Source organism: Rhincodon typus, chromosome 7, assembly GCF_021869965.1.
Source record: "Rhincodon typus isolate 14 chromosome 7, sRhiTyp1.1, whole genome shotgun sequence".
Taxonomy (NCBI): domain Eukaryota; kingdom Metazoa; phylum Chordata; class Chondrichthyes; order Orectolobiformes; family Rhincodontidae; genus Rhincodon; species Rhincodon typus.
Window position 1 is genome coordinate 75,524,890 of NC_063338.1, and position 7,642 is coordinate 75,532,531.

The window sequence follows — 7,642 nt, forward strand, 5'->3', positions numbered from 1 at the left end:
ATAACAAGGTGTAGAGCTGGATGAACACAGCAGGCCAAGCAGCATCAGAGGAGCAGGAAGGCTGACGTTTCGGGCCTAGACTTAGGGTAAAGCGAGATCACAAATTTTATGTAATCCATATAGTTGATATATGGAGTGGACTCAAACTATTAATTTGGGATTTTTCTCTGAAAGGCTGTCTGACTGGCTGTATTTCTCCAGCATTCTCTGTTTTTGTCACAGTTCAGACAGTCATACAGCATGGAAACAGATTGTTCGGTCCAACTTGTCCATGCCATCCAGATATTCCAAACTAATCTAGTCCCATTTACCAGCATTTGGCCCATATCGCTCTAAACTCTTCCCATTCATGTACTTATCCAGATGTCTTTTAAATATTGTAATTATGCCAACCTCCATCACTTCCTCTGACAGCTCATTCCATACACGCGCCCACCCTCTATGTGAAAATATTGCACCTTAGGTCCTTTTTAAATCTTGCCCCTCTCATCTTAAACTTATGCCATTTAGTTTTGGACTCCCCTTCCCTGGGGGAAAAAAGCCTTGGCTGTTCACTCTATCCATGCCCCTCATGATTTTATAAAATTCTAAAAGGTCACCCCTTAGCCTTCAATGCTTCAGGGAAAATAGGCCCAATCTATTCAGCCTCTCCCTAGAAATCAAATCCTTCAACCCTGAAAGCATCCTTGTAAATCTTTTTTGAATCCTTTCAAATTTCACATCTTTCCTATAGCTGGGAGACCAGAATTGAATGCAGTATTCTAAAAGTAGCCTAACTAATGACCTATACAGCACCAACGTGGCCTCCTAACTCCTATACACAATGCTATATTGATCAATAAAGGCAAGCACACCAAATGCCTTCTTCACTATCCTATCTGCCCACAACTCTACTTTGAAGGAACTATGAATCTGCACTCCAAGGTCTTTTTGTTTGGCAACGCTCCTCAGGAACGTACCATTATTTGTATAAATCCTGCCTTCATTTGCATTACCAAAATGCAATACCTCACATTTATCTAAATTAAATTCCATCTGCCATTTCTTAGCCCATAAGCCCATCTGATCAAGATGCACCCATTGTACTCTGAGATAACCTTTTTCACTGTCCACTCTACCACCAATTTGGTGTCATCTGAAAACTTACTAACCATACCTCCTATACTCACATCCAATCATTTATATAAATGAAAAAAAAAACGATCCTCACAACATGCCACTGGTCACAGGCATCCAGTTCGAAAAACAACACCCCACCACCATTCTCCCTCTCTCCTAGCTTCAAGCCAATTCTATATCCAATTGGCTAGCTCTACTTGGATTCCATGTGATCTAACCTTGCCAACTAGTCTACCATGCAGAACCATGTCAAAGGCCTTACTGAAATCCATATAAGCAATATTCACCATTGACATTGAAACTTTGACAAATATTTTTCCTGGCTAAGGGTCCATAGTTGGCAGATTAGGTGCATTTTAGTGAGATTGGAATTGGTTCAGTACCTAAATTAAAAGAAATCAAAAATAATAAGATAAGAATATGGTGAGATTTTAAGAATGCCATTATGAGGGTAATTGAGTTTTTGTGGTTTATATTAACGGTGAATAAATAAAACATCAAGCTGACTCCATACAAGATGACATATAGGCCATATATTGAATAATGTGTAAACGTTTGAGTTCTTCACTGACATGGGATAAAGTAAATTTCAGAAAGTACAACGTAGATTTACTCAGTAAAACCAAGGCTGTGTTGTGAAATCAATCAGGCAAATGAGCTAATTGTAGGTGAGCACACGAGTAGATAGTATGATGAGTGTCAACATCTAATTGGAAAGGGACAGTGTCAGGAAAGTCTACAGGGCATACAGACCAAAGACTCCAGACTCTGAATTCACTTGAGGAGCAGAGGAGTAATGGCATCTCATCTTGAGGAATGCATAGGGGCACCAAGGTCAGGACTGTCAGGCAGGGTTAGATCCAATAATATCTGTTACTTCCTAACCCATTCAAGATGGATGATAAGGGAAAATCTATTAACTCAACATTGATCCCAAAGATTGTGTCGACCACCAGACAACTCGTCCAGACATGAGGCTTCATTGTTATAGCAACTAACTATGTATGACATCTCAGCCAAGTTTGATCTTCACCCAATGATCACATGCATATGATTTCAAAAAAATTCTTTTGCTAGCTGTTAACAGTTTGAACCCAAGCTGTGTTTTCCTGTCATTCACCCTGAAGTACTGCTAATTCATGCTAAGGACAAATCTTGGTCAAATGGTTTAGAAATAGTGTCTTGATCATTTGCTTGTTCGCCATTCTGCTCTTTCAGGTTTGGGCAGGGAAAATGACTCAGCACTGTTTAGTTTGCAAAGAAAAGTATAGGACGAACCATGAGAAGAGCCAACGAGCATACAGTTCACATTAGGAAACAAAAGGACAAATATAATGTCAGTAATTCAGGGATGAATTGAAATGAAACGGAACGCAACAATAAAGTGAGGCAAAAACAAAGAATTTTATAACATAGGAAACATAATATACTTTCATTTACAACAGTCTAATATTCAAAATTGACAATACTCACCAAAAAATACAAAATACATTTATATCAAATGTCACCCTCTCTTTTCAATGGTGAAGCTAATTCTGTTCAATAAACAAGGCAATGCTTACATTAAAACCAGACTTGCTGAGTTTTTCCAACAATTTCTGATTTTGTTTCTGATTTTCAGCATCCACAGATCTTTAGTTTATGTTAAAGGAATTCCCACTGGTATCACCACCCCTATTTTTGATATCATATTTACATGGGCTATCTCCTACTTACATTATGCCTAGCTTCTTCATATTATGTCATGCAAGCCAAAATACATACTGTCCAAAAAGAAACACTTCAAGGAATGCTCTTAATTTACTTTATCTGTGAATACCCATGGAATCAAATATTCCTCATTTTAACTTCAGTTAGGAAACATTTTTAATTAAAGTAGAAACTTACCTTGAATTTGTTGAATTGAGGAACGTTCATGCACCATTACAGAAAGTGATTGCTGACACATGATATTTTGCGTTCTTAGTTTCAACTCCCAGTATCTCCTTCTGTTTCCCTGGATGGAATGATCCACCATTGAAATTACAATGTCCAGTTTACTACCAACCTTCAAACAACTAGTATATGAAGTGAAATGTCGTCAAAACCAGTTCAGAAACCTATGGCTAATGTGCTGCACATTGACTAAATAGAATGGATCGTATGAGCATAACTTGATATTTTGTGGATTTTTAAAGCTGTTTCAACTATATGTGCTAACATATGGAGTTGCTTTATAACTTGTTCATAATAGTGGCTCTGGAGCAAGACACTGTTTGAAACTGTGGCCCTTGACAAAAGTTAGTGACTACAGCTGGTTTTATAGTCTTCCAAAGAATTCAATTAATTCCCTATTAAATATGTACCTACTCATATCAATTTCAAAGCAACATTGAAAGTTTAGAATAAATACTTTTTAGTATGCTTCCATAAAGGGCATTAATTCCGTATTCCTCATTTTTAATGTTAAAAACTTCCATCACCATAGCCAAGTTATTTTTAAACTAAGCTGGAAATTCTCCAGCTTTTTCCTTACTCTCACACTGAATTAATTATGTAAAGAATACTCAAATGTACATCATTTGGGTTATAACCTTTAAAAACAACATGCTGTTGAAATTCACGTTTGGCAGCCATTGCTCGACTTCTCCAGGATTTATCACACCACACCCAAAGTGCAATAAATCCTTTAATAGCCCCTTGGTTTGCAGTTCTACTTTTCAACATTGTGTCTATTTTGTTCTCAAGAGTACTTTGTGCTGAAGCTCCATACAAAAGAGGACCAGATGTTATTTGTATCTGAACAGGGGCTTGGAGTCCAGCATCTGGTGGTTATAAATGTTTACACTGATAGGATATTGTGCAATATTTGCTGCACTGAAGTGTTGGTGCCTTGGCTCAGTATTTACCAAATGCAATGAAAGGGTATGTTTATGTTACAATAAAAACAGGACAAACAATTTCATTTCATGCTCATGTGAAAGAGTAGTAGTGTAAACCTCGCATCAAGGCCCAACATGGCACTTCAGAGAAATGGAGGCACAACTTCCCTGGAGAGTGTTCCAGACCAATGCTATCAGTGCAGTGTAGTTACATCCTGAGAAATGATGGTTCTGAGTGAAGACCTGACAAGCGTAAACAGTGAGTAACTTGATTTTCAAAAATAAGATTTTGGTAAAGTACCACATAACAGGCTGCTGGGTAAGATTTTGCCTTATGAGAATGGTGGACAGAGTTCAGTTTGGATAATAACTTGGAGCTGATTTTTAGGCTGTAAATTTGTAGTCCACATGAACTCACCTGATTGTTATGTTGGGCAGGCAATGGGGCATCATCATGCCAGTCTTAGAGGAGAGTGGGCACTGAAACCAGAATCCTGCTACTGTTTTGAAATTACCTGCTGTCATGGGCAGGATTTGTATATTTCCTTACTACGCGCAATCAAAGTGTTTTCATGTATCTGTGTACTTCCTGACCCTCAAAGTTATTGGCCCAATATAAATATAAACAGCAAGTCTTTGTGAATTTTAAAAGGAAGATTATTTGTAATCACATGCTGTCCCATAAAATGCAATGTCTCACTTATTTGAATCATATGCTGTGTCACTCATACAAAGATCAGATACAGATGAAAAAAAAACAATATAATTGCAATTTGGGATTATTTCAGTCACTTTTTGTCACAGGCCTATTGTTTCTTAAATGAAATGATTCTTCAGCTGGAGTGAAGCTATTAAAAGACTAATGATTTTAAGTAAGCTGCAAAGCTTCTGCAGTTCAGTGGCCAGGATGTTAGTTCTCAGGTGAACTTGAAGTTGAGTGGGTACAATATTTTGGCTGCCTGATGATTTGTAGCTGATATCCAGTGGGTGGATGAAGGCCACAATATTTACTGTTGTTTCTCCTTTTGCTCTTTGTTTCAGGGGTAAATAGACTGCATAGTCACATGCCTGCAAGGTTAACACTTCTAGGGTCCACTCATTCTAATTGTAAAGGAGACACAATGTTGCAAATGAAGTCAATGGTGATCATATTTTCCTTGGCTTGTTACAAATTAAGGTTCAATCTTCCCTTTTCTCCTTCATGAACTGGGAAGATAAGTTGTCTGCAGACCCCATTCCCTTTAGGTTTTGCTCCATTATAAAACAGTGAAACTATGAATTTTACAATTTGCTGTGAAGTTCATTCACTCAGGCTCATACTTAATCAGGTATTAACTGCAGATTTGACTACCTAAACTTCAAGTCACATCATATGCTCCAACCAGCTTAACAGCTTTTGTATTGTATACAGCTTTAAAAGTTGCAATATCTTCATGCATGTACTGAGCATGACAATAATCAGTAAGCAATTGAGCTTGTTAAAGAACTATGTACATAATGCTTTTTGTTCTTGATTTTTCAGATGTGGGATGGGAAGAAATTTGGATGTTCCTTATTGCAGATGTTATGTCGTACCACAGGGCAGAAGAAATGGCCTGACATCAGAATGGAGCAGTAGATTCTGCTGGAGAAGGTGATAACGTCCACATACTTTTTTCAGCTCATTTATTGAGTTTTTTTACTGCTTCATCACAAATAAGAACACACTTAGAGAACTGGTGGCATTTAAATTTGTAGCCACAACTGATTTCCTGTTTAAAGTTGAACTGCTCTTCTAGATGATCTTGCAGCCTAGACTCCCAATTGAGTGCAGATCCCTTTTGCACTGCTAATTGCAGTTTTCCCACCAGAAGGCTACTAATTGGCCATCACGTTGATTGATTTAGTTCATTGATTTATTGTTGTTATATGTCCCGAGATACAATGAAAAGTGGTGTTTTGCATGCTATACAGGCAGATATACCATACAAAGTGCATTAGGGTAGCAGAATAGAGCACAGAATACATTGTTACAGCCACAGATACTTGATTCATTGGGATAAAACAGAAACAGACAGATCCTCCCTCATTGCATTAAAAAATGGAAAATACTAACCCTTAGTTGTACTTACATAGGTCAGGGTAGAAATTAATATGGATGACTCTGTATAAGAGTTGGTTAATGGCTGATTCATGTCAGGATCCTTTTTAATTTCTTTGAATCATTTCTTTATCATTTTAAGAAATACATCGAAGGATTATCCACTTGATTGCTTATGACTTGTACGTTTGTGAGACCATTAGGGCAATAAAGTTTGTGTGGAAATCTACATGCACTGGGTGCAGGAATGCCTCTGTACTGAATGTTTTTCAATGTAGACAAGTGAAGCATAATACTTTTGGGCTGAGGTTTTTTTTGGTCTACCATATGTCATGCAGGGTTTCATGATCAAGGCTTCTATGCCAGAGAAGGGCTGTGAGGGTGGAATTCATGAAATGTTGTTGTTAAAGCTATTAATTTGGTAAGGTGTTTAGATGGGACAATTGAATATGAAACAGCTCTGAAGTTATCACATGAATGTTGAAGGATATCAATGCCTTGAGATGTCCAGGCGAGGACAGTCTGATTAAAATCTACTTTAAGGACTTTCAGCTATCAGGATAGAGTCAGGGAGGATTGGTTTTTAAGCATACAATAATGTAGTCTTGAAAGAATAAAATTTTGGTTTTTAAAATAATGAGAGCATTGCATTCTGTCCAAATGCACAGTTTAGTTCAGTAGGATGGAGATTGAAGACTGAGACGGATAGATTTTGAATCAGTAAGAGGATCAAGGATTATGGGAATAAGGCAGGAAAGGGGAATTGAGAATTATCAGCTCAATCATGAGGGGTAGCATGGTGACTCAGATTCAATTCCAGCCTTGGGTGAGTAAAGTTTACATGTTTTCCCCATGTCTGCATGGGTTTTTGCTGGGTGCTCTGGTTTTTTCCCACAGTCCAAAGATGTGCAAGTTAGCTGGATTGCCCATGCTAAATTGCCCTGTAGTGCCCAAGGATGTGCAGACTATGTGGGTTGGTCATGGTAAATGTGCGGGTATGGGCTAATGTAGGTCTGGGTGGGATGCCCTTCAGATGGTCAATGCAGACTCAGTGGACCAAATGGCCTCTTTTCTGCATTGTAGAGGTTCTTTGAACTCATTGAATGTGTTGTATTCAACATCAGATAAGTTTCTGCATCTTCACTAAGAAATTTCATTTCTAGCTCTGTAATATCACCTGAGTGTACCTTCCCTGAGCTCAACCGTATCTTTGCTACAAAGAATTTGGCTATTCCAATACACCCCTGGCCGATCTCTCACATTCTACCTTCTGTAAACTTGAGGCTATCCAAAATTCTGTTGCCTGTGTCCAAAATCACACCAAGTTCTCTTCACCTATTACCACTGTGTTTGCTGACTTACATTGGCTTCCAGTTAAGCCATGCCTTAATTTTTAAATCTCACTTGTTTTCAAATCTCCCCGTGACATTGTTACTATCTCTGAAATTCAGTTCTACAACCCTTTGAGATGAGATAGTAGGAACTGCAGATGCTGGAGAATCTAAGATAACAACGTGTAGAACTGGATGAACACACAGGCCAAGCAGCATCAGAGGAGCAGGAAGGCTGACGTTTCGGGCGG

At 38.2% G+C, this 7,642-nt stretch overlaps 1 long non-coding RNA gene across 1 annotated transcript in view; it reads left to right on the plus strand.

Moving 5' to 3' along the window:
* The window catches only part of LOC125483517, a 148,632-nt gene that overhangs the window by 94,249 nt on the left and 46,741 nt on the right, over positions 1-7,642 (plus strand). Inside the window, exon 2 of the long non-coding RNA XR_007262477.1 lies at positions 5,503-5,613. This is a non-coding gene — a long non-coding RNA (uncharacterized LOC125483517). The remainder of the gene's footprint in view (positions 1-5,502; positions 5,614-7,642) is intronic.